Source organism: Pristiophorus japonicus, chromosome 7 (assembly GCF_044704955.1).
Source record: "Pristiophorus japonicus isolate sPriJap1 chromosome 7, sPriJap1.hap1, whole genome shotgun sequence".
NCBI lineage: Eukaryota > Metazoa > Chordata > Chondrichthyes > Pristiophoridae > Pristiophorus > Pristiophorus japonicus.
Window position 1 is genome coordinate 104259708 of NC_091983.1, and position 27715 is coordinate 104287422.

Sequence of the window (27715 nt, forward strand, 5' to 3'; positions counted from 1 at the left end):
ATGAGAAAGGACTAATTAGAAATCTTGTTGTGCGAGGCCCCTTGGGGAAGAAGTGACCATAATATGGTAGAATTCTTTATTAAGATGGAGCGTGACACAGTTACTTCAGAGACTAGGGTCCTGAACTTAAGGAAAGGTAACTTCGATGGTATGAGACGTGAATTGGCTAGAATAGACTGGCAAATGATACTTAAAGGGTTGACGGCAGATAGGCAATGGCAAACATTTAAAGATCACATGGATGAACTTCAACAATTGTACATCCCTGTCTGGAGTAAAAATAAAACGGGGAAGGTGGCTTAACTGTGGCCAACAAGGGAGATTAAGGATAGTATTAAATTCAAGGAAGAGGCATATAAATTGGCCAGAAAAAGTAGCAAACCTGAGGACTGGGAGAAATTTAGAATTCAGCAGAGGAGGACAAAGGGTCTAATCAGGAGGGGGGAAAGAGAGTATGAGAAGAAGCTTGCCAGGAACATAAAAACTGACTGCAAAAGCTTCTATAGATATGTGAAAAGAAAAAGATTAGTGAAGACAATCATAGGTTCCTTGCAGTCAGATTCAGGTGAATTTATAATGGGGAACAAAGAAATAGCAGACAAGTTGAACAAATACTATGGTTCAGTCTTCACGAAAGAAGACACAAATAACCTTCTGAAAATACTAGGAGACCGAGGGTCTAGTGAGAAGGAGGAACTGACGGAAATCCTTATGAGGCGGGAAATTATGTTAGGGAAATTGATGGGATTGAAGGCCGGTAAGTTCCCAGGGCTTGATCGTCTGCATCCCGGAGTACTTAAGGAAGTGACCCTAGAAATAGTGGATGCATTGGTGATCATTTCCCAACAGTCTATCGACTCTGGATCAGTTCTTATGGACTGGAGGGTAGCTAATGTAACACCACTTTTAAAAAAAAGGAGAGAGAAAAGGGGTAATTGTAGACCGGTTAGCCGGACATCAGTAATGGGGAAAATGTTGGAATCAATTATTAAAGATGAAATAGCAGCGCAGTTAGAAAGCAGTGACAGGATCGGTCCAAGTCAGCATGGATTTATGAAAGGGAAATCATGCTTGACAAATCTTCTAGAATTTTTTGAGGATGTAACTAGGAGAGTGGACAAGGGAGAACCAGTGGATGTGGTGTATTTGGACTTACAAAAGGCTTTTGACAAGGTCCCACACAAAAGATTGGTGTGCAAAATTAAAGCACATGGTATTGGCGGTAATGTACTGACGTGGATAGAGAACTGGTTGGCAGATAGGAAGCAGAGAGTCGGGATAAACAGGTCCTTTTCAGAATGGCAGGCAGTGACTAGTGGGGTGCCATAAGGCTCAGTGCTGGGACCCCAGCTATTTACAATATACATTAATGAATTAGATGAAGGAATCGAGTGTAATATCTCCAAGTTTGCAGGCGACACTAAACTGGGTGGCGGTGTGAGCTGTGAGGAGGACACCAAGAGGCTGCAGGGTGACTTGGACAGGTTAGGTGAGTGGGCAAATGTATGGCAGATGCAGTATAATGTGGATAAGTGTGAGGTTATCCACTTTGGGGGCAAAAACACGAAGGCAGAATATTATGTGAATGGCGGCAGATTAGGAAAAGGGGAGGTGCAACGAGACCTTGGTGTCATGGTACATCAGTCATTGAAAGTTGGCATGCAGGTATAGCAGGTGGTGAATAAGGCAAATGGTATGTTGGCCTTCATAGCTAGGGGATTTGAGTACAGGAGCAGGGAGGTCTTGCTGCAGTTGTACAGGGCCTTGGTGAGGCCTCACCTGTAATATTGTGTTCAGTTTTGGTCTCCTAATCTGAGGAATGACGTTCTTGCTATTGAGGGAGTGCAGCAAAGGTTCACCAGACTGATTTCCGGGATGGCAGGACTGACATATGAGGAGAGACTGGATCGACTGGGCCTGTATTCACTGGAGTTTAGAAGGATGAGAGGGGATCTCATGGAAACATATAAAATTGTGACGGGACTGGACAGGTTAGATGCAGGAAGAATGTTCCCGATGTTGGGGAAGTCGAGAAACAGGGGACACAGTCTAAGGATAAGGGGTAAGCCATTTGGGACTGAGATGAGGTGAAACTTCTTCACTCAGAGTTGTTAACCTGTGGAATTCCCTACTGCAGTGAGTTGTTGATGCCAGTTCATTGGATATATTCAAGAGGGAGTTAGATATGGCCCTTACAGCTAAAGAGACCAAGGGGTATGGAGAGAAAGCAGGAAAGGGATACTGAGGTGAATGATTAGCCATGATCTTATTGAATGGTGGTGCAGGCTCGAAGAGCCGAATGGCCTACTCCTGCACCTATTTTTCTATGTTTCTAAATTGGCCTGTGTTTTTAATCTGGTTTTTGCCTCTCCCAGGAGATCACATGGCTCCGGTTAGGGTGGAGTGTAGAATGTTTCAGTATAAGAAGTGTCGTCGTTGTGTGGGGCGGACTGCTTGGGCTGGGTGCTCTTTGCCTTTCCGTCATTGTTCACAGGTTTATATGTAACCTTTAGGGCTGCTGACCAAGGGCCATGCGGCTCTTTGTTGGCCGGCACGGACACGATGGGCCGAAATGACCTACTTCTGCGCTGTAAATTTCCATGTTTCATCTATGTTTCTAACTCTCGGTCCCCCTCCTTCCTCATGAGATGAAGGTAAAGAGGTGTACTTGCGGTATCCGAGCAGGACACAGATGTTCCCCGGCTGTTTAAACAAATAGAATGTTGGGAAGCATAGCAAGGGATATAACGTACAAATCCAGAGAGATCATTTTAAATCTGTATTTTACCCTAGTGAGACCACATGTGTGTGCAAATTAATGGAAACTATGGATGCATGCAGATGGTATAAGCAACCCCTCAGTGCAGTGTGGAATGATGTGGGGTTAATTCATGGGTACTTCAGATGGTTTGGCAGAGGTTCTGCTGATAAAGTGTGATCAAGCAAGAGTAGAATAAGGTGGAAGGGATCCAATGTATAGAACCCACTCTATAAATCTCAGAGTCTAGGCCAAGAATGGATCTAAATTAGTGTACTATTCTAAAAAGGATGGAGGCAGCATGCCATCTAACTTCGCAGTGCAATCCAATCACTGCTAGTAACATTCCAGCAATCTGCACCACCACCCCCACAAACGCCATACACACGCTCTCTCTCTCCCCTGCATGTTACATAACCGGGCAGGAGGTTCATGTGATAATTACAAAGAATTGGTTGTCAAACATTGCTGCCTCTTTACTCAAAGGAAAGATTCTGCTGCAAGAGAATAGGCTCCAGCTCCTGAGAAGATCCTGTTGAAAGACAAGCAGGTTTTGTTTTTGAAGCTGGTAAGGTGGCTGGAACCTATGCAGGCATGCAGATTAAACAAGTTAGATGTGAGCACAGAACTAAAGGACGAGAACAAAGTTAACCAGCTTCAAGAAGACTAGAGAATATAAGTTTTACCCTCCATCCAATTAGTGCTATGTTGATTTAATCATTTGAAATTGATCTGGATAAGTATCTGTTCGAGTATCAGATAGATAATTGTAAGGCTAAGGATAGCCATGGATGACCAAAGGAACATAATAGCTAATATTCAGCAGAACCCAGAGATAATGGGAGATTTTCCTAGATCAGCATCGCTTGGGCACATATATCGGAATATTGGGTGGATCAGAGCACATATCTGCAAAGGAATCAGACCAATTGTCCTCCACTTGAAGAGAGAAAAAGTGGACTGGTTACTTTTCGGGGCCTGCTCCAACCTGCCTAAATTCCTGTTATTCGCTGTGCCCAGGGAATCCAGTGTGCCTGGGTGCAGGCCCAGTAAAATGTCCCTTATTAACTGCAGAATGCAACTAATCAGAACAAGAATGGGTTGTGAGGTTAGATTGATAATTTAGCACTTAGCTCAAGTTTTATCATCTTGGATATTTTGCCTGTGGTTGATCATTCCCTCAAGAACGTAGAATATAATGAGATAGAAATTCCGATGTCCCGGGCCCGTACAAAGTTTCTACGGACATGGGAAGGCATCCGAAAAGCCGGTTTTCAGCACACAATGCACATGCGCAAAATAAACGGCTTTTCCGACCTGTCAAGCTGGAGCTTAACAGATCTTCTCCATGCGCTAGAGAACTATGAGTTCTCATGCAAAATTCCGACTTTGAGAGATCTGCCAGGATTAGGGCACGAAAGTTCTGTGCGAGATAAAGCAGCCATGCAGCCTGCATTCTGCGTGCAGAGGTGCTGGAGGAACCAGGTAATTCATGTACATTACAGGAATTTTACTTTTTAAAGCCTGACATCAGCACTGTAATTGGAAGGATTGTTTGAGATTGTCCTTTAAAGCTGCTTTGAAGGCTGCATGTTGAATGGAAACATTTCAATAGTAAGAGTAGCTGGTGCTTGCTGTAATGGTTTGTAGTATACTGGTCTGTGTCTCGAGCTTGCTGTAATGGATTGTAGTATACTGGTCTGGTGTCTCCAGCTTTCTGTAATGGTTTGCGGTATACTGGTCTGGTGTCTCGAGCTTGCTGTAATGGTTTGTAGTATACTGGTCTGGTGTCTCGAGCTTTCTGTAATGGTTTGCAGTATACTGGTCTGGTGTCTCGAACTTTCGGTAAAGGATTGTAGTATACTGGTCTGATGTCTCCAGCTTGCTGCTGGCCTCGGCTAACTTAACATAGACCAGGTATAATTCTCTGATCTTCCGAGTCTGCGTGGTCCAGCATCTACCAACTTAGCCATCAGGGGAAGCTCCTTATTTCTATTTGTAACCCTAGAAAATATTCTGACCTTTCACTCACAAACATCATTGCAATTTGACCCCATTTACTGGTGCCTCTCCCCAAAATTAAAGCAATGGTCAATTTAGACAATAAACTTAATTAAAAGACACTCCCGTGCTTTAATTCATTGATAACCATTCATTGTGGTAACCAGCCACCAAAGCATGAGTGGCTGCAGTTGGAGCCGGGGGGCTCGGGATACAGTGTCAGTATATGGACAAATACGCAAGCTCAAAAACAGGGAGAGAGGACCTGAGAGAGGGAGGGAGGGGGTTAGTAGAAGTGTGTGTGTGTTAGGCTATACCGACTTTAAAAATGAGTTCTACAAGTATTTCCTTCTTTCCTCCTATTTTCAGCATCTATCTGTGAGGGAAACATGTCTGCGCAGGATATTCTTGCCATTTCACTTTTTAATAGTCTTTATATTGCTTTAATTAACTTTTAAAATGTTTAAAACTGTTAAAATGTTTAAAATAAATTAGACAATCTTTAAACTATTAAAACATTGAAAAATCTCATTTTTCAAAGCATTGTAGTGATCTTTAAAGCAGCTGCAGCACTGAAGGCAAAAAAAACAATTGGGGGCATGGCCTATGTAAATGAGCTCCTTGTGACAGCTCATGTGGGCGGGGACAGACTCCGAAAGAAGCCACAGACTTCGCACGCGCTGTATTCCCGGGCGACGTGACGTCATACGCTGCCCGGGAACCTTCATCACTCTATCGGAAGTTCAAGAGGGCGCAGGAGAGAATGATAAGTGCGCATTTTTTTCTTTATTTTACCAGTTTGCCCGCGGGAATGGAATTACAGGAAGTTCTGGGCCAATAAATAGGAGCAGGAATAGGCCATACTCCTAGAGCCTGCTCCGCCATTCAATATCATGGCCTCAAGTCCATTTTCCCGACCATTCCCCATAACCCTGGACTCCCCTGTAGTTCAATAATCTGTCTATCTCCACCTTGAATGTATTCAATGATTCAGCTTCCACTGCTCTCTCGGATAGAGAATTCCAAAGATTCACGACCCTCAGAGAAGAAATTCCTCCTCATCTCCGTCTTAAATGGGTGACCCTTTTTCTGAAACTATGCCCCCTAGTTCTCAATTCCCTCACAAGGGGAAACATCCTCTCTGCATCTATCCTGTCCAGCCCGCTCAGAATCTTATGTTTCAATAAGATCACCTCTCATTCTTCTAAACTCCAATGAGTATAGGCCCAACCTGCTCAACCTTTCCTCAAAAGACAACCCTTCATCTCAGGAATCAACCTAGTGAACCTTCTGCCAAATTTTTGCCCACTCACTTAACCTGTCTATCGATATCCCTTTGCAGATTCTTTGCATCCTCCTCACAACTTACTGCCCCACCTATCTTTGTATTCCAGGTTTACCGCCATGGTAGTCAATCGCCTGGTGGCCACAGACCACGTGTTGGTGGTGAAGCCATGCTACCTGGAGGTGAAGATATCTCCAGCGGCCGTCAGATCACCAAGACCTACCTCCATGATATCGCCTACTGCACCACGGACAAGGGCCACACTGAAGTGATCCTGTACATTTGCAAGAGCAGAGGGCAGCTGCAGTGCCGTGCGTTCCTGTGCAACTGCAGTGTCGTGCGTTCCTGTGCAACAAGGCAGAGAAAGCAAAGGCCATCACCGTCTATATGGCAAAGTCCTTCGAGACTGCGTTCAGTCAGTGGGGCAAGACATACGGTGGCCAAGCACTGCCGGTCCCCACTTCAGCCACTAGGTTTGGTGGAGTTTGTGACAGGGCAAAGTATAGATGGTCTGTGAGTTTAATGAGTTTAATTGGCCAAATGCCTTTTCCATATTCCATGTTTTATGTTCCTATCATCCAATGACAATGTTAGATTGAAATGTCATAGAAACGACGTGATTTGCAGGCAAAGCAGAAAACATGAACTGAATTGTTCTGATCTAACTCATGGAAACTGGCCAAGCCACCGCAGAACATTGAGTGTGCAGCCTTAAGTAAAACCTGTTTCTTTCAGTTAAGTGGTAGTGGCAGCAGCAAAGTAGAACAGTACAGCTCAAAATGTCCCACAAACCCAGCAGGGAAAGAATACATGTCAATTGTGAAAAACCGGGGGAACGTGCAGAGTAGAAACACATTTTTAAAGTAGTTTTTCAAATACTGTAATAACTTTTCCTCACTTTTTCCTCTCCCCAATTTTTTCCCATCAAAAGACTTTTCCTACAGTTCACCTCTGCACCATTCGTCATCCATATCAAAGTGTATACTGCAGCTTCCATGTGCTTTCAAATTAATGCTGCACCATAGATTGTCTGATAGCACATATAGTCAGATATGGAGGTGGATTCGGAAAAGATTTGACCAAGTGAAATTAAATTTTATACAGTGACTAAACATCTTTCTTTAATATTCTGTCTACTTAATCCACGAGTACTGATAAAACACCACATGGAAGAACATCCAATGAGTGACATTCTTTTCTGTATTTTTGAGTTTCCAGTGTAAAGTTTTATAGCAAGCACTAAGCTCCTAGAGATTTTTTTTAAGTTGTCAAAATGATTCAGAAACATTTCAACCCTTAGTGATATAGACAAGTTTATTAATTTGTTGCTGTTGAGTTCCAGCACCAATAATGAGTATATTTCTTTAGCAGAGACTAAGTTTGGATACAATAGACTTTTTATTAGCTGGAAATAAAATTGCTTTAAAGTTTATTTCCAGAAAGAGACTTTTTTTTTTTAAAGTTGCTCCCATCTTCAAAATGGAGCCAGGAGAAAAGGTGGTAAGTAAAATATCTTACCTTTTCTTTAATGGAAAATAAAGTATAGAAATAAATAAATAATTTTAACTGGTTTTCTACTTAATTTTATTTTTAAATGGGGCACAGAGAAAATGGGAACAGAGACACTCGGGAAAGGAATAATCGGGACAAGTGTTTTGTTTTTTATCTTGAGTTCAGATAGCATTTTAGGTGCTTATTTCTGTGGATTAAGGTTATTATTATAGTATTGAAGCTACTGTCATTTGAATGGCTTTATTACTGTAATGCTAATGTTAGCTTCAGTGTCATAATGCATGAGCTGAAAATACACAAAACCTTGTGGCCCAGGAAAAGATATATCTTCCTGGATCCAACAACAACTTGTATTTATATAGAGCCGTTAACGTAGTGATACATCTCAAGGTGCTTCACAGGAATATTATGCGATAAAAATTTGGCCACATAAGTAGAAATTAGTGCAGGTGACCAAAAGCTTGTTCAAAGAGGTATGTTTTAAGAAGTGTCTTGAAGGAGGAAAGAGAGGTGGAGAGGCGGAGTGGTTTAGGCAGGGAGTTCCAGAGCTTGGGGCCCAGACAACAGAAGGTACGGCCACCAATGGTTGAGCGATTATAATCAGGGATGCTCAGGACAGCAGAATTAGAGGAGCGCAGACATCTCGAGGGATTGTGGAGCTGAAGGGGATCCAACAGAAGTATAAGGATAAAAATGCCAAAAGCATGCATTTAAAAAAACTAAAGCACACTCGCCTCAGAGTCAGAAGGTTGTGGGTTCATGTCCCACTCCAGGAATTTGTATACTTGTTAAGTAGTTGGGATTAGGGTTTCTGCTCGGTTGCATTCGCCTGAAATCAGCAACCCCCCCAACAAAAGAGCAAGGTGTTTCAATGCAAGTTACACCCAGAGCAAATCAAGTTTCTTTTGTGTTGGTTTAAAAAAAACTTGCACTGGAAGTCGGCCCTGCCCACAAAGCTGACCACACCCCAGATCAAATTAATCACCATGGCGAGTTTCCACTAATCGCGCCTGTTTGTGGCCCTTCAAGAAGGCTCTTAAAATTAAGCTTTTTTCTTTAGGGGCACCAATAGGCACATTTTAAAAGATTTTAAAATAGTAAAAAATAATTAATTTACTAAGAAACGGACGAGTGTACACCAATGAAACTAGTACGTGGTTCTGTATAGCTTTTTAAAGTCATTTTCAGTTATTTTAAATCAGGTTAGTCACAGGTGGTGGACTCGACTCACATTAAAAATGCTTATTTTTTGTGATAAACCTATTTTCAGCTGTATTAATAAAACTGCACCAGGTTACCACTTTTAAATATATAAAGGAATATTTTTTAATGCTTGGACAAAAATAATCAATTATATTCTAAAACGCTGCCCGATACCACTAGTCCATGAAGATTTTAGAGCCAAGATTGCCCGCCGCCCCAAATGGGGCACACATTCCGAAATAAATGGAGTGAAATTAGCATCTTTGAAGTTTTTCATTTTTCCGGGCGGTGTTTGGGGCGGTTGAGGGGCAGATGTGGGTCGGGAGAGGGGCAGAAGGCGGGTGGTGTTATCAGCACCGCAATGAGATGTCAGCGTGACGCGAACGTACTGATACATAGCAATGTCCCTCTCCTTTAAATGGGAGGACCCGCTGCAAGCTCTACAGCCACTTTAATGGTGCCCACTGGGTCACCAGGGAGGTTTCAGCTGGGCCAGCAGCCCGGTACCCAAGAGAGGGTGTTAGGCTGCCTGTTGGCTGCCCAGCCGAACCCATGGCTACCATTTTCGGGCCGACTTCAGAATCGGCCGACAAGTAAAATAAAATGACGGCTGTGACGGAGCCCTTTGAGGGCAGACATACCGCCCAGCCACTGGCAGCTTCCGCTGGGAAAAGCTATTGGGGGAACTGAGCGGCGACGGCTCTGCTCCTGTGGGGCAATTTCCCTCGCGGGGTGGAAAGGGGTCACCGCCAGGCAGTAAGGGGTCGGCACGTGCCGGACGGGGCGGCAACAGAGGTGGGATGGAAACCCGTTTCCGTCGCTCCCGGCTTGGAGGCAATTTCTGATGGGTCGGCCCATCTGCCTGCCCCCAGTCGGAAGTGCCTTACCCCCTCCCATTACTGACTCTTGGAGGCGGTAATGGACCTTATGTAGGGGGACAAATTTGGACCCTTTAAGTTTGTGATTATGCAAATGAGTTTGTGCAGAAACCTGAACCATACTTCGCTTCAGAAAACTTGCGTAATTTCTCAATGCGGAAACTCTACCATTGAATAATCCAAACTGTTATTAGAGCTCAGAGGGCGAATTACCTCCCAATCTCAGTAAAGTGAGAGGAGGAGACATCAATATTGACATCAAGTAACATCTAATTATCAATAATCTGCTCACCAATGCTCTGTTTAGGTTCTATCAGAACTGCTCTACTCCAGACCTCATCAGTCTTGATTCAGACATGGATGCAAACGGAATGCCAATTCAGAGATCAGAGTGGCTACCCTCAACATCAAGGCAACATTCAACAAAATATGGCATCAAGGAGCCCTAGCAGAACTGAGGTCAATGGGAATCAAAATGAAAACCTTGTAGTGGCTCGTCAACCCTCACATAAAGAAAGGTGGCCATGAATGTTGGAGATAATCATCTCAGCCCCAAGACATTACTGCAGAAATGTGCACTTGGTCTTTCAGCTGCTTCATCAATAACCTTCGCTCCGTTATGTGAGAAGTAGGCCTATTTGTTGATGATTCCTCTGTTCAGCTCTGTTCACAACTCCTCCAATAATGGAACAGTCCCTGCCCACCTACAGCAGGACCTGGATAACAGAGTACGCAGTCATGCTGCCTTTGAAACTGGTTACAATTTTGGGATTTGCTGCATGCAGAAATCCCGAAGTTGTGGATCTGTCAATGATAGCGCAGCCAAAGCTGTGCCCCCCCCACAGAGAGGCGGTAATCCGTCCTCCTCATGTCCTGACCAGCATTCCTTCCTCAACCAAAAACCACCAAACCAGAAATTAACTGGTCATTCATCGTCGCTGATTTTAGGACACTGATTTAGGGACGGTGTGGGAATTGGCTGCTGCATTTGCATACAAAACAGTGACTACACTTCAAAATAAATTAGTTGGCTGCAAAGTGCTGTGGGGCATCCTGATGCTATGTAGATGCAATTATTTTCTTACTTAAATACAACAATGTGATGTAATACTTAGTCACAAGGACAAAATGGCTGGTGCATGAAGGTTAAAGCCCATGGAATCCAGGGCAAAGTGGCAAGTTGGATCCAAAATTGGCTCAGAGGTAGGAAGCAAAGGGTGATGATTGATGGATGTTTTTGTGACTGGAAGGATGTTTCCGGTGGGCTCAGTATTGGGTCCCTTGCTTTTTGTGGTATACATCAACGAGTTTGCAGACGACACTAAAATTGGCTGTGTAGTTGATAATGAAGAGGAAAGTCATGGGCTGCATGAGGATATCAAACTACTGGTCAGGTGAGTAGAGCAGTGGCAAATGGAATTTAATTCAGAGAAGTGTGAAGTGATGCACTTTGGGAGGGCTAATAAGGAAAGGGTATACACATTAAGCAGTAGGCCACTTAATAGTGTAGATGAACAAAGGGACCTTGGAGTGCTTGTCCACAGATCCCTGAAAGTAGCAGGCCAGGTGGATAAGGTGGTTAAGAAGGCATACGGAATGCTTGTCTTTATTGGCCGAGGCATAGAATATAAGAACACGGAGGTTATGCTTAAATTGTATAATACTTTGGTTAGGCCACAGCTGGAGTACTGCGTGCAGTTCTGGTCGCCGTATTATAGGAAGGACGTGATGGCACTAGAGAGGGTACAGAGGAGATTTACTAGGATGCTGCCTGGAATGGAGAATCTTAGTTATGAAGACAGATTGGATAGGCTGGGTTTATTCTCATTGGAACAGAGGAGGTTGAGAGGAGACCTCATTGAGGTGTACAAAATATTAAAGGGCCTGGACATAGTGGATAGTAAAGGTCTATTGTCATTGGTGGAGGGGTCTATTACGAGGGGGCATAGTTTTAAGGTGGTTGGTGGAAGGTTTAGAGGAGATTTGACGTGGGGCTTCTTTATGCAGAGGGTTGTGGGGATCTGGAACTTGCTGCTGGAAGAGCGGTGGTTGCAGAAACCCTCACCACTTTTAAGAGATGGTTGGATGGGCACTTGAAGTGCCGTAAACTGCAGGGTTACGGACCTAGAGCTGGTAATTAGGATTAGACGGGATGATCTTTTTGTTGGACGGCGCAGATATAATGGTAAGTACTGCAGGGAATAGAATACGGCCAGGGTGATCTACTGGACTAGTTTTGATCGCCTGGATGGGTTGGAGAGGAATTTTCCCAGATTTTTTTTTCCTCCCCAACAGAATTTTTTTTCAAAAGGGGGCGTGTCCGGCCACTTACGCCTGTTTTCAAAGTTTCGTCAGTGAAAACTTACTCCAAACTAACTTAGAATGGAGTAAGTGAAGATTTTTGTACGCTCGAAAAAACCTTGTCTACACTTTAGAAAATCAGGCATAGGTTACAAATCAGGCGTAGGGAATGGTGGGCTGGGGGGTGTTTAAAGGGAAGTTTACAAACATTAAACACTTCAGTTTTACAAATAAAGAGCCATCATCAATAATAAATGATAAATACATCAATAAATCAACCAATAAATCAATCAAAAAAAATTAATAAGAAATAATTTTTTTTTTTAAACTCAATAAATAAAACATTTTCTACTTACCGACTGCAGCACCGGGAGCCCTCCAACAGCGTGCTGGGATGCCCCCCTCAGTGTGTCTCTGTCACTGTCTCTATCTCTGTCTGTCTGTGTGTGTCTCATTCTCTGTCTGTCAATGTCTGTGTTTCTGACAGCGAGGGGAGGGGGAGGAGGGGGGTAGAGGGAGAGAGAAGGGGGAGGGATGGGGGAGAAGGGGGAGGGATGGGGAGAAGGGGAGGGATGGGGAGAAGGGGGAGGGATGGGAGGGATGGGGGAGAAGGGAGAAGGGGATAAAGGGGAGAAGGGAGATGGGGAGAAGGGAGATGGGGGGAAGGGAGCTGGGGGAAAGGAGATGGGGGGGGAGGGGAGATGGGGGGGAGGGGAGATGGGGGGGAGGGGAGGAGATTGGGGGGGAGGGGAGGAGATTGGGGGGGGTAGGAGATTGGGGGGGGGTAGGAGATTGGGGGGGGTAGGAGATTGGGGGGGGTAGGAGATTGGGGGGGGTAGGAGATTGGGGGGGGGGTAGGAGATTGGGGGGGGGTAGGAGATTGGGGGGGGTAGGAGATTGGGGGGTAGGAGATTGGGGGGGTAGGAGATTGGGGGGGTAGGAGATTGGGGGGGTAGGAGATTGGGGGGGGTAGGAGATTGGGGGGGGTAGGAGATTGGGGGGGGGGGTAGGAGATTGGGGGGGGTAGGAGAATTGGGGGGGGTAGGAGATTGGGGGGGGTAGGAGATTGGGGGGGTAGGAGATTGGGGGGGGGTAGGAGATTGGGGGGGTAGGAGATTGGGGGGGGGTAGGAGATTGGGGGGGGGTAGGAGATTGGGGGGGGGGTAGGAGATTGGGGGGGTAGGAGATTGGGGGGGGTAGGAGATTGGGGGGGAGGAAGGAGATGGGGGGGGAGGGAAGGAGATTGGGGGGGGGAGGAAGGAGATTGGGGGGGGAGGAAGGAGATTGGGGGGGAGGAAGGAGATTGGGGGGGAGGAAGGAGATTGGGGGGGAGGAAGGAGATGGGGGGGAGGAAGGAGATTGGGGGGGAGGAAGGAGATTGGGGGGGAGGAAGGAGATTGGGGGGAGGAAGGAGATGGGGGGGAGGAAGGAGATTGGGGGGAGAAGGAGATTGGGGGGAGGAAGGAGATTGGGGGGGAGGAAGGAGATTATGGGGGAGAGAAGGAGATTGGGGGGGGAGGAAGGAGATTGGGGGGGGAAGAGATTGGGGGGGAGGAAGGAGATTGGGGGGGAGGAAGGAGATTGGGGGGGAGAAGGAGATTGGGGGGGAGGAAGGAGATTGGGGGGGGGAAGGAGATTGGGGGGGAGGAAGGAGATTGGGGGGGAGGGAAGGAGATTGGGGGGGGAAAGGAAGGAGATTGGGGGGGGAAAGGAAAGGAGATTGGGGGGGAAAGGGAAGGAGATTGGGGGGGAAAGGGAAGGAGATTGGGGGGGAAAGGGAAGGAGATTGGGGGGAAAGGGAAGGAGATTGGGGGGGAAAGGGAAAGGAGATTGGGGGGAAAGGGAAGGAGATTGGGGGGAAAGGGAAGGAGATTGGGGGGAAAGGGAAGGAGATTGGGGGGAAAGGGAAGGAGATGGGGGGAAAGGGAAGGAGATTGGGGGGAGGGAAGGAGTTGGGGTGGGGAGGGAAAGAGATTGGGGGGGGAGGGAAGGAGATTGGGGGGGGGAAGGAAGGAGATTGGGGGGAAAGAAGGAGATTGGGGGAGGGGGAGGGAGGAGATTGGGGGGGGGAGGGAAGGAGATTGGGGGGGGGGAGGGGAAGGAGATTGGGGGGGGGGGAAGGAGATTGGGGGGGGGAGGGAAGGAGATTGGGGGGGGGGGAGGGAAGGAGATTGGGGGGGGGGAGGGAAGGAGATTGGGGGGGGGGGAAGGAGATTGGGGGGGGAAGGAGATTGGGGGGGGGAAGGAGATTGGGGGAAGAGATTGGGGAGGGAAGGAGATTGGGGAGGGAAGGAGATTGGGGAGGAAGGAGATTGGGGAGGGAAGGAGATTGGGGAGGGAAGGGAATGGGGAGGGAAGGAGATTGGGGGGGGGGGAAGGAGATTGGGGGTTGGGGGAGGGAAGAAGGGGGAGGGAGGCTGAACGGGCCGGGCCCGAGACTTCGGGCAGGGCCCGTCCCCAGCACCAGATTTACAGGTAGGTGGCGTGGGTCGTGTCGGGGTGGTGGTGGGAGGTCGGTCGGTTCGGTTCGGTTCGGGGGGAGGGAGGGAGGGAGGAAGAGGGAGGTCAGGTCGGGGGGAGGGAGGTCAGGTCGGATCCAGTCCGGGGGCCGGGGGGGGGAGGGGGGGAGTGGGTGTCGGGTCCGGAGGCGGAGGCGGGGGGGGGGGGGGGGGGGGGAGCGGGAGCGGGGTCCGGTCCGGGGTGGGGGAGGGGGGGAGCAGGAGTCGGTGTCCGGTCCGGTCCGGAAGCGGGAGTCGAGTCGGGTCGGGAGGAAGCAGGAGCTGGCCGTGGGAGGAGCCTTATTCACGCAGCCCCAGTGAGGCCATTCAGCCAGCGCTAGGGGCTGCGTGCTTTGGGCCCCTCCCACACAGTTTTGGCTGCCTGGAGCTACTGCACTTGCGTGCCCACTGTAGCGCGCATGTGCAGAGGTCCCGGCACTGTTTTCAGCGCAGGGACCTGGCTCCGCCCCCTACAGCTCCTGCTGTGCTGCGCCGAGGGCCAGAGGACCTGCAGGGAGGTGGAGAATGGAGGGTTTTTTTTAGGCGCACTTTGTGGCGCGAAAAACGGGCGTCCAGGTCGGGACTGTGCCGTTCTAGGCGCGGCTCGAAACTTGGGCCCTATGTTTCTATTTACCTATGGAACAGTGACTGCATTTCATTGCTTGTGAAAAGCTTTGGGACATTGAAGAGAAGTGATAAAGCACAATATAAATGCAAGTTCTTTGTTTCTTGCACTCTATAGCTCTCGATGCAGGATGACATCTAAACATGGGTCAATATATTCAGATGCAATTGCTACAAGTTGATCAAAATATAACCGTACATTAGAAAAATACTGCGGATGCTGGAATCTGAAATAAAAACAGAAAATGTTGGAAATCTCAGCAGATCAGGCAGCATCTGTGGAGAGAAACAGAGTTAACGTTTCAGGTCAATGACCTTTCGTCAGAATTGAAGGGCATTGACTTGAAACGTTAAATATGTTTCTCTCCACAGATGCTGCCTGACCCATTGAGATTTCCAGAATGTTCTGTTTTTATATAAAATATAATTGTAATTGTTTAGAGAAATTCAATCAGCAGCATATGCTGTAATAATTACATCAGAATTACCATTATAAAGAACCTGATGCAAAAATAAAAATGTTACTTTGAAATCAAGATTCTCTGAATGTTGAATTCAACTTTTTAGTTATAGGGTAGGGATGCAAGTGTCAAAGGTTTTTGTAAGGTTGAAGGCAACCATGTATAAGGGCTGGTGCTGTTTCCTGCATTTTTCTTGCAGCTGGCGAGCTGTAAAAATCATGTCCGTTGTGCCCCGCAAGGGACAGAATCCGCACTGACTCCGGGAGGAGCTCCTCAGCCACAGGGAGAAGACGGTTGAGGTCCATGCACAGTAGACATCTCAAGTTGCTGGAGAAATACCACCAACGCTGTCTCCGCAAGATCCTACATATCCCCTGGGAGGACAGACGCACCAACATTAGCGTCCTCGACCAGGCCAACATCCCCAGCATCAAAGCACTGACCACACTTGATCAGCTCCACTGGGTAGGCCACATTGTTTGCATGCCATAAACGAGACTCCCAAAGCAAGCGCTCTACTCGGAACTCCTTCACGGCAAACGAGCCAAAGGTGGGCAGCGGAAACGTTACAAGGACATGCTCAAAGCCTCCCTGATTAAGTGCATCATCCCTACTGACACCTGGGAGACCCTGGCAAAGACCGCCCGAAGTGGAGGAAGCGCATCCGGGAAGGCGCTGAGCATCTCGAGTCTCGTCGCCGAGAGCATGCAGAAATCAAGTGCAGGCAGCGAAAAGAGCGCGCGGCAAACCAGTCCCACCCACCCCTTCCCTCAACGAATGTCTGTCCCACCTGTGAGAGACTGTGGTTCTCGTATTGGACTGTACAGCCACCTAAGAACTCAGGTTAAGAGTGGAAGTAAGTCTTCCTCAATTCCAAGGGACTGCCTATGATGATGAGGAATGTAACACACAAGTACATTTTAACCAGATAGTTAAGACACTGGAAGTCAGTACTATTACTGAATAAAAAATAACTATGTTATAAATATGCTTATGAAAATAAAAATCTGAACTGCTACCAGATCATGGTGAAATCTGAATGACTGTGGTTTGAATGATCAGGACTCTCTGGAAGAGCCAAGCCTAAACTCATCAACTAGTTATTTGTGTTAACACTGATTCCATGATATCATAGGCTGCAATGTGTGAACATACAGTACAGCACAGACTGTATGAGCTTTACTTCAGTTTTCTCAATAAAATGTTTCAAAGATAGTGTAAAATATTTTTTTTAAGTACTTTCATTGTATGTAATGTCCCAACTGTATGTCCATTTACTACTATGTATCAGCTGGTACATACATTCCAAAGAAGTTTCAAGATTTTTCAAGATATTAAAGCAATTCAGCAACAAAGCTGAAGTAATATGTAAGGAACCCCAACTCCCCACAAAATAAGGGAGGAGTCTTACAACACAGACCCAGTAAGCGTTTGGTTTCTCAAAGCTTAGAATAGCTTGGTAGAAAGCCTTAGTATTCAAGCAGGCTGACCTTTTCCCCCGATGCCACACAATACCACGGCCACATTTTATGAAAAAAAGAGAATATGATTGTGGCAACCCATTTTGGTTTGAAAAGAGCAATTGGACGGTATTGTTCCTGGATCAGACACAAAGAAAGAGATTCTATTTTCTTTCTTAGTGTGGCATTAGGCCACACTGACATCCGCAGACAACTGACTGAAAGCTCACTCGGAGTGAGTGAAAGCTTGTATCAGAAAACAACTGACGCTGGGATATTTCGCTCCGTTAACCCATGGAAAAGAAACAGCAAGATGGAAAACAGCACAGAATGAGAGAAGTTGTTACAGACTGGTGATTAGTGATTTGAGGAGGAAATAGTGAATCTAAGGAATGAAAACCTTGAAAGAGGATAAAAATGGAGAGCTAAGAAAAATGAGAAAAAAGAAGAAAGTAAAGGTATGAAACAGAGACCAAAACAGTTTGACATTTCATGACAAATTAACAGTTTGCTGGATGGATTCACGGAGCCAAGAAGAGCTAGGATGAAGAAAGGGTGGAAATATAACAGGAGAGAAAAATTCAAAATCTACTGTCTGAAAGTTTCAAACAATTTAAAAGGGGTACATTCTAACAATAAAGCAAAAATCATGCCTATGTCATTCTCACGGCTGTGCAAAGAGTTATTATGTATGCTTTTTTTCAATTGGTATACGGAAACTTAAAATTGAAAAATATGCATTTTGAAATCTCTGCCATTTGTTCTTTTACAGATTACAAAATCTTGTTTAAATAGCTATCTAATGTGCTCTCTAGGTTTTATTTGTGTTTTTCTCAGATACTGAAAGACATGCAAGAGATAGCAGCACATTATGCTTCTGGCAACATAACTGCAGCTGAATAAAATCAGCAGTTTTTACAAATTGTTGCTGTTAGCAGAGCCATTTATATTGCAAATGTGTTATCCCCAAAATACTCTTATCCTATGCAATTCCCACATCACAACTGAGTTATCCTCATCTCATTTCATCAGGACTATGGGCCCAAGTTTCCACATGATTTGCACCTGATTTTTAGGAGCAACTGGTGGAGAACGGACTATCTTAGAAATCGCAATTCTCCACATTTTTTTTTCTGCAGTTCTGGTCAGGTAGAACAGTTTCACTTTGGAACAGAATTTTTTCTTCAAAAGGGGGCGTGTCCGGCCACTGACGCCTGATTTCAAAGTTTCCACAGTGAAAACGTACTCCAAACTAACTTAGAATGGAGCAAGTGAAGATTTTTGTAGAACTGAAAAAACCTTGTCTACACATTAAAAAATCAGGCGCAGGTTACAAATTAAGCGTCCAGAACGAGGTGGGGGGGGGGGGGGGGAAGGGAAGTCATTAAATTCTATAATAAATCCTTATTTATACTTATACAAATAAATCCAACCTGAATGAAAATTTATAAGCAATGAAAAGATTAAATAAACCATCTTCCTACCTGTGTGAAAGTGCTTCAGCCAGGGAGAATGCTGCAGGAAGCCTCACAAGTTGAGGAGGCAGCCGTTCGTTCCCGCGGGGGGGGGGGGGGGGGGAAGGAGGCAGCCATCGTTCCCGCGGGGGGGGGGGGGGGGGGGGGGGGAGGAGGCAGCCATCGTTCCCGCGGAGGGGTGGTGGGGAAGGAGGAAGCCGTTCGTTCCCGCGGGGAGGAGGAAGCCGTTCGTTCCCCCGGGGAGGGTGGGGGGGGAGAGGAGGAAGCCGTGCCCGACGGCGGGCGGGAGGGGGGAGGGAAACGGCTGCCTCAACTTTGAGGCTTCCTGCAGTCTTCTCACTGCTGCAAGAAGCCTCAGTGCTGATGGCAATGTGCTTTTATTAAAAAATGTTCAAAAATTAAACAGCTACAAAGAACTACAAAAATGGCCGAGTGCCAATGTTTCCTTCACACTGCGCGAACGCTCCAACGCGCACGCGCAGGGTTGCCGGCAGGAAAAAAACTAATTTAAATGGTACCCGCCCCCTCCCACTTACAAAATCGGTGCGAGTGGTAGGCTCCGCCCCCTGGGCGCCGCGCCAAACAGACATGGAGCTGCAGGGCGCTCCAGAATCGCGCTTTATTTTCCGGCACCGTTTTCGGCGCGAAAAACGGGCGCCCAGCTCGGAGGGGTGCCCGTTTTTTATCGTGTGGAAGCGTGGGGCCTATATCTCACTTTGTCAGACCCTGTTTTGTCTATCTAAGGTTAACTAGACTCAGGTTAACTAAAACTTAATGAAAAATGTTCACTTTAACCAAGCTCAATTACAGATTTACTGATACAGGATTAATCTAGTTAGATATACATGCAGATTAACAAAAATGTTGGCTTCATATAGAATCTTGGAAGTTTATGACACAGAAGGAGGCCAGTCGGTCCATTGTGTCTGTGCCGGCTAGTAACAAAAGAATGTACACTATCTTTACTAGAAGAAATGTTTTAAACAGTGAAACCATGCAATTAAGCTTCTGATTATGTTCTAGGATGGATGTTAAGATTGTATAAATGGGAATCTATTGGAGAAGAGTTTTCAGTATTCTTGCAAGGGCCATGCTGCATATTGCAGAGGAGAACAGAATGCTAAAAGGAAAAAAAAACACAAAGGCATTGTTTGTCTGAGGTGCTCTTCATGTCTGGGCACTATCCATATGATCTTCCCATATAAGGGATTGTTCTTTGACTGATGAGTTGGAGCTTTTTTCCCCAGTGAAGGCAGAACAACAATCAAATAAGTAACAATTACTAATTATAATATTGAGCAATAAAAGGGCAGCAGGGCTGACTGAGCAGGATCTTTGTAGATGAAGGATGCTTCCATTTCAAAAGACAATCCTACCAGGTAGATGTCCAAGTTTCTTTGCTCCAACATCCTCCACATACAACATCAACACAGTATTACCTGGGTATGGGGAGGGTGGGGGCGGGCGGGAAGAAGTCCTTTTAGTCTAGCAAAAATAGTTACACTCTAGAAATACCTACTAAATAGTAGGTTACGCTTATATGACAGCTCCAAGCCCTAACACTTCGCAAAGATGTTGGGAGTTTCCTCATGTAGCACTCTTGCAGGTGCAAAGCAAAGTGACCTTTTTAAGATTAGCCAGTGAAGTACATGTAGATATTGCCTTTTCACTTTTCTCAAGTTTTCCTAACTGCTAGGTAATAACAATGTCAGATATAATCAACCAATTATATTAGAAACAACTTCCATTTATGTAGCACCTTTCACAACCTCAGGACACCCCAAAGCGCTCTGCAGCCACTGAAGTAATTTTGTCTACTTTTGATAGGACCAATTCTATAGCTAGGAATTTCCTTGGAGCTGCTCGCTCTCTGCTGCTATAACTTCATGGGAAGTCTGATGGAACCCCATTTACGCATGTAAACAGGGTTTCTGGCACACTTCTGGCAAAGTTCTAGCGGCAGAGCAGCAGCAGCTCCAAGGTAATACCCAGCCTATGTACGTTGTAGTATATTCAAAGTTGATGACTTTTCTATCACCATAATAGGTTTAAAAGCTCTCTTAGCATCCAGAAAAGGATTTTACATTCCAATTTAAAATTTATCTGGATAGTCAAAGGAAAGGCAGTTTACTGCCACAAGTAGAATTCTGAGATTATCTACAGTAGAAACACAAGAACTTAAGAAATAGGCCCTTTAAGCCTGCTCCACCGGTCAATGAGATCATGGCTAATCTTCTACCTCAATACCACTTTCCTGCACTATCCCCATATCCCTGCATATCCAAAAGTCTATCAATCTCTGTCTTGAATATACTCAATGACTGAGTATTCACAGCCCTCTGAGGTAGAGAATTCCAAAGATTCACAATCCTGACTGAAGAAATTTCTACTTGTCTCAGTCCTAAATGGCCGACCCCTTATTCTGAGACTGTGACCCCTGGTTCTAGACCTCCCGTGTACAACTATAATATGTATTTCGCAACGGTTTCAATAACTACCTTTGTTCTTTCTTTGAAGTTCAACGCTAAAAGTGTGACCAAGAACTGTGACAGCCAGAAAATGTGTGCTACATGTACTGAGGTGGCAATGGGGACTTAGTCGTGGAGGGATCTACAGTAGCTGATGGAGCCAAGTTGGCTTCGGGAGATGCAGAGGCTGGTAAGGGCTGATGGTCCTGACACTTTGGGCTCAATTGTCCCCAATTATCTGCGCCATTATTTTGGTGTGCACCATTTTTTTTTGGAGTAAATAAAAATCTCCAAGTTTCTCCAAAGTTTCTGCGGCAGTGTAATTCAATTAGGTCCAATTTTTTTAGGCTACGATTTTTTTGCGTAACCTGATGTCTGCGCCAGTTTTTCACATTTAAGCAAGTTTGGCCAACTTACATTTTTCCTAGCATGGCGTATGTGACCACTCCCAAACAACTTTCTGGGTACTTAAGAAAAAGCAGTGCACATTACAAAATCTGTGCAGAAAGACACCATTGTTTTAAGCGATCTTTTGGAGGGAGTCAAGAAGGCAAACAATATGTATCATGAAGCTTATTTTTTTTCAAAGTCAAAAAGGAGAAATTGGAAGTCTAATGTAATTATTTAATTTTTTACAAAGTACCACCCGACCCCACGTCTCCTCACTGGGCTCGAGGGTCGGACGTCGGCCAGCAGAATCACACTCTCGCCCGGACACAGGACCTCAGGGTTCAGTTTCAAAAGAAGCCGGGGGGGCAGTTAGAAGCCGAGCCCAGAGCCCGGGAGTGATTCTGCCGGCCGACACTCCGACCCTCGAGCACGGTGAAGAGACGTTCGGTGGTGGGGTGGTACTTTAAAAAAATATTAAATTAAAGAATTACATTGGACTTTGTTGCCCCAAATGTCTTCATTGAATGCCGAGCTTCCCGTTCTAAGCAAGCCTATTGCGCATGTGCAAATCAGGGTGTGGTCCATACTAGGGCGTGGGCCTTAGAGAGAGAGAAAAGGTGGTGTGAGTGTTTTGTCCTGCTGTTTTCAGCTTATTGCAAAGCTACAATTAAATTATGGAGATAATACTAACAATACCGTACCTTGTGCAAGCATGATGGTGGGTGGGAATGCAGTGGCCTTTGACAGCTTGAAATTGTAGCTGGTTCTTTTCCCTCAACTAGTGCCCTCCACCCAGAACCGGAAAATATAGCTTACGGGCGTCAGTGGCTTCTTTCCCCACCATGCCCTATCCAAAAGCACAGAAGAAAAAAAAAGAGGGGAAAAGTAGCAATATAATGATAGAGTCCTTTAGGGAAAAACAGGAGATTCAAAACACTAAGCATGATAAGAGACATTTAGGTGGTTAGCAAATTAGATTCTAAAGAGACTAATGGAGTAACGCAAAAGGATTAATGGACAACACCAAACGACAGGCATAATACATTGCTGCAGCATGTCAAACTGCAGGATTAGAATGTTGGTCATAACTGCAATTCCCCACAATATGAAATCTAAATATCCACAAGGCTAACAGAAGAAGAAAAAAAGAGAACCAATCAACTGCACTGAAGTTTTCGTACAAAGGATTGATGCAAAAAAGCTCAGAGGCTAAGTTTTCCATTTCAAATGGATCATGTGCGTGCACAACTATAACATGTATTTACATTTTAATAAAAGAAAGACTATTATATTTAATAAAAGAAAGACTTTTATATTTCACCTTTCAAAGCCTCAGGACATCCCAAAGAACTTTACAATCAATGAAGTACTTTTAAAAAGTGTAGTCACTGTCGTAATGCAGGAAATGTGGCAGCCAATTTGCGCAAAGCAAGCTCCCACAAACAACAAAATAAATGACCAGATCATCTGCTTTAGGTGTTGGTCAAAGGGTAAATGTTGACCAGGATGCTGGGAAAAATCCCCTGCTCTTCTTCAAAGAGTCCTGTGGGATCTTATACGTTCACCTGAGGGAGCAAATGGGGCCTTGATTTACCATCTCATTTGAAGGACGGCACCTCCAATAGTGCCAGTCTAGATTATATGCTGAAGTCTGGAATGAGACGTAATTCTACAAGCTTTTAAATCAGAGGCGAAAGTGCCACCAATGAGCCACAATGTCGTCTTGTCCTTGATCAATAAATGTGCAGGCAGCATCCGTTGCTAATGTTTAGGCCCAGCGGGCTAGAAATTCATCTTGGGCAGTAGAGCAAAGCAAGTGGTACTGAATCGGATGCCTGTTATATGTCCTACCCGGTTCTGAGTTCTATTGAAGTCAGTTTTACGATACCGGCCAAGATAAATTTCTACCCCACACCAACACATACAAGTGACGTGGCCTTTGCAAATACTTTGTACATTTTAACGCCTGTACTCAAATTCATCCCATCTCCTTCATCAAGAGTGATCACCCTTTGTGCACAGCAGGGAGTTCATGCAAAATCTATGCAATAGAAATTACAATCTATTAGCAGCATATACAGTTGAACTTAGTTGGTAACGCTCTTGGTTCCAAGTCTGAAGGTCATGTTCAAGCTCCCCTCCAGGACTTAGGCGCATAATCTAAGCTGACAATCCAGTGCAGTATTGAGGGAGTACTGCAGTATTATTGAATGTAGTTAAGGTGGAGATAGACAGATTTTTGAACTAAAGAGGAGTCAAGGGTTATGGGGAGCAGGCAGGAAAGTGGAGTTGAGGCTAAGATCAGATCAGCCATGATCTTAGTGAATGGCGGAGCAGGCTCGAAGGGTCAAATGGCCTATTCCTACTCCTAATTCTTATGTTCTTATGAAGTACTGCATTGTTGAAGGTGCCACCTTTTAGATGAGATCCTGAACAGTGTTTGTTCGGGTTGACATAAAAGATCCCCTAATGCTGTTAAAATAACACACAAGAGATGAAGAGGCATCATACTAAATGAAGTGGGCATGAAAAGGATAAAAGGGCACTAGAGAAATAAATGATTGAAAGAAGTAAATTAAATAAGTAATACATGCATTAAATTTGAAAGTGAAAGTGAGACAATTCTTCTAAAACAATTGGAACAGCTTATTAAAAAAAACGCACATACATGCACATCCACCTTAGTTACAACAGATACAATGAGGTTATAATAAAGAGTGATATACGTTACTTCACTTCGGCTGGCTGGTTCAGGAGAGAGAGAAAAAAGTCTTTTTTTTTTAGTTCTTTTAAACCTCTCAACGCCATTGTCCCTCCGAAAGCCTCAAAATTGGACCTTGGTTCTAGGGCAGTTCCTTATTGGCTCTCCTCACACATGTGGTTGTCTGGCCTGGCTCAGCCATTGATTGGTTTAATGGCTTTCTAATACACAATACACACAAGCCATGCGGCAACCTGTGGGGGCTTCCATTTTGTTTCAACACAACAGGCCTTTCCGTATAATCTACACTTTTAACATTTATACATACACAGAATCAATTTTAATCATTAATAAACACTTTTATTCTTACAAACGTTAGGAAGTTCCCTTGATTTCTAAGCAAATTTCTCCTCAACAAAAAAAGAACTGATTATCTAGACATTCATTCGTTTGTGTTTTCTGGGAACTTGCTGTGCACAATTTGGCTGCCATGTTTGCCTACCTAACAACTATAACTGCAGTTCAAAAGTAATTAATTGGTTGTAAAGTTCTTAGGGACATCCGAGGACATGATAAGAGGCTATATAAATGCAAGTTCTTTCCTTTCTTTAGATGCAAATGGTGAATTTGTCACCACACCAAGGCTAAATTCACTTTCTTCCAATGCTTAAATGCAAAAAGTAGAATTGTGTTTACTTATAGAAGATAGTGAGAACCACCCATGTGATGGGGGTGGGGTAGGAAGAGAAGGGCATTCAATTTTAGTCTGGCAACCGTTTCCACTTATCCTTCAACTGGTGTGACCGAAGTACACACTACAAGGCTCATATTTCTATTTTTCAAATTTAGTAAAATGTTGTCAATGAAATAGTAAAAACCAGAAGGGGTCCTGAAAACCAAATGTATTTTGATACAACATTTGAAATAAGGCACTATATGAATGTGACACTGGTGGTAACAGTTTCCTGTCTCTACTTGGCCACATCCTTTGCAGTAATTCAAGACAACTTTTCCAGATTTTCTCATACACAACCTTTCTTTATCCTGGGCAATTAAGTAAAAAGGAACAAAGGAAATGGTGGACCTCCATAAATTATACGGCATTTTGAACATAACCCTATATTTTCCAGCACACAGGGGTACATCTACTTATGCGCTGAAGGACATGTACTATGGAAAGCATTTCTTACTCTCCTCTCCAAGTTCCACACGCACATATGTACACATACACACAAATCACTGAAAGATTTTTATAACCCCCCCCCCCCCCCCCCCCCGAGTCCACATTTAGCTTTCTGTTCAGCGAATCGATAAGTAGATAACAGGCTACTTAAATGGGCAGTTGTGCCTCATTCCAGAGTTTTGTAGGAGGCTCAGGTCTATAAACAGCCAGTTCTAAAATCTCTGCTCAATTTGTTTTATATCGGCCACCAGAGAAAGTTGTGTAGCCGCCGACGCTGCATCTCCTGCAAAGTGTACTTCTGCATTTTACTGATTGAGCTTACAAGTCAAAATATAAAGGTTACTGGTAGATCCAGCAATGATGCAATCATATCACTGATCTGGTCAATTACTTCCCATTGCCAATTGGAAAATTCCCAGACATTCAAATTCCTTTAATGTCCAAGACTATTTATTGTGTGTAGCTATGCAATTCTGTTGCTGTAGAAACTGCTTCCATTCACCCAGTTCTGCAAAATATATTTCTGTGTTGCAATAACAGGAGAAGATTCAGCATTGTAATGGTAGTTTTAGAAGTGGGTATACTGTACATCAGACAAGAATTCCTTTTGGGATGGGGACGTGGAGGATCTAGAGATATGCTCCCCTCTCCCCCAAAAAATAGATTTTTGGCACGTTATTTGGTATATTTTCTAGCACTGTGGAGTACACTTTTTCTTATACATGCAGAAATATTTTATAATGTGTATGACTATTTCATAGTGTAAAATTACAGCTCACAATTAAAACACACAAAATGTACTCCCGTTGAGTCAGGTGATTTTAATCTAGCGAGTAGATGAACGGTACAGACCAACATAGCTAGCCCACCCACCAGTCCAGTTCACCCATCAGCCTGCAGCCAGCCAGCTGCCACCAACAAGCAGGCAAAACAAAGCCAGCTACCACAAAAAGTCAGCCAGCAAAAGAAAGCATTCTATAACCAGCAGTCAGAGACTAGAAACAAACTACTGGCAGTCAGCTATCCAGCAGCAGCCATCCTACAACAAGGTCACCAGAAGTCAGCGACCAGCAACTAGTCTGTAGCCATCTGCCACGGTACAGCCTATGACAGAAGCTGAAAAACAGAATGCAAAAAATTAGTCGCTGCAACTATAACTAACCAGAGATGCAGAGAACAACCTGGGGTATTAGTGGACCATGACAAGGCAAAAAGTGCACAGATGAACCACAAGCTGAATGTAGCCCACAATGCCAGAAAGAGGTACTTCAAAATGAGTGGCTGGTTAATGAGCATATGATGCCCTTTCTTGCTCTCCAAAAGTTCAAGTAGGTATTCACCATATAATACACTCCACTACATATAGTATAAAACTAAGATCTCAATATATAGTTGCTTGAGCCACACTGAAAACAAGAACTTGCATTTATATAGCACTTTTAACAGAAAAATGTCCCAAGACACTTCACAGAGGTGTAATCAGACAACAATGGATAAGAAAATTTGAGGAAGAATGATAAAAAGCATGATCAAAGGGTCTTAAAGGATGAGGGGGAATGGGCGAGATGGAAGTGATTCAGGTGGAAATTCCAGAGAATGAAACCTAGGCGTCTGAATGCACGCCTGGCAGTTGTAGGGTCCAGGATGGGGGGGGGGGGGAAATGAGGGAGGTGGATGTACATTAGGCCACAACCACCTTCCTCTATGCGAGATATGACTCCAGCCAGTAGAGAACTATCCCCACGATTCCCATTGACTTTAGCCAAGCTATTCCAATACAGCTACAACACTGGCATCTACCTGAAAAGTGGAAAATTGCCCAGGTATGTCCTGTCCACAAAAAGCCAGACAAATCCAATCTGGCCAATTATTGCCCCATCAGCCTACTCTCAATCATCGGCAAAGTGATGGAGAGGGTCTTTGACGGTGCTATGAAGTGGCACTTACTCACCAATAAGCTGCTCATCAATGCTCAGTTTGGGTTCCGCCAGGACCACTTGGCTCCAGACATCATTACAGCCTTGGTCCAAACATGGACAAAAGCTGAATTCCAGAGGTGAGGTGAGTGACTGCCCTTGACATCAAGGCAGCATTTGACCGAGTGTGGCATCAAGGAGTCCTAATAAAATGCATGTAGTCCTGTGTTGTAGCTGCACCAGGTTGGCACCTTATTTTTAAGTACACCTGGTGATGCTCTTGGAATGCTCTTCTACACTCTTCATTCAAGGGTTAGTCCACTGGTTTGATGGTAATGGTAGAGTGAGGGATATACTGGGCCATGAGGTTACAGATCAAGGTGGAATACAATTCTGCTGCTGCTAATGGCCCACAGTGCCTCATGGATGCCCAGTTTTGAGCTGCTAGATCAGTTCTGAATCTATCCCATTTAGCACGGTAGCAGTAGCACACAAGACGATGAAAGATGTCCTCAGTGTGAAGATGGGGCTTTGTCTCCATAAGGACTGTGCAGTGGTCACTCCTACCAATACAGTCATGGATAGATGCATCTGCGACAGG

General features: G+C 45.0%; 1 protein-coding gene across 10 annotated transcripts in view; it reads right to left on the minus strand.

The window, feature by feature from the left end:
- The window catches only part of supt3h (SPT3 homolog, SAGA and STAGA complex component), a 697134-nt gene that overhangs the window by 564781 nt on the left and 104638 nt on the right, over positions 1-27715 (minus strand). The gene's annotated exons all lie outside the window — the stretch shown is intronic.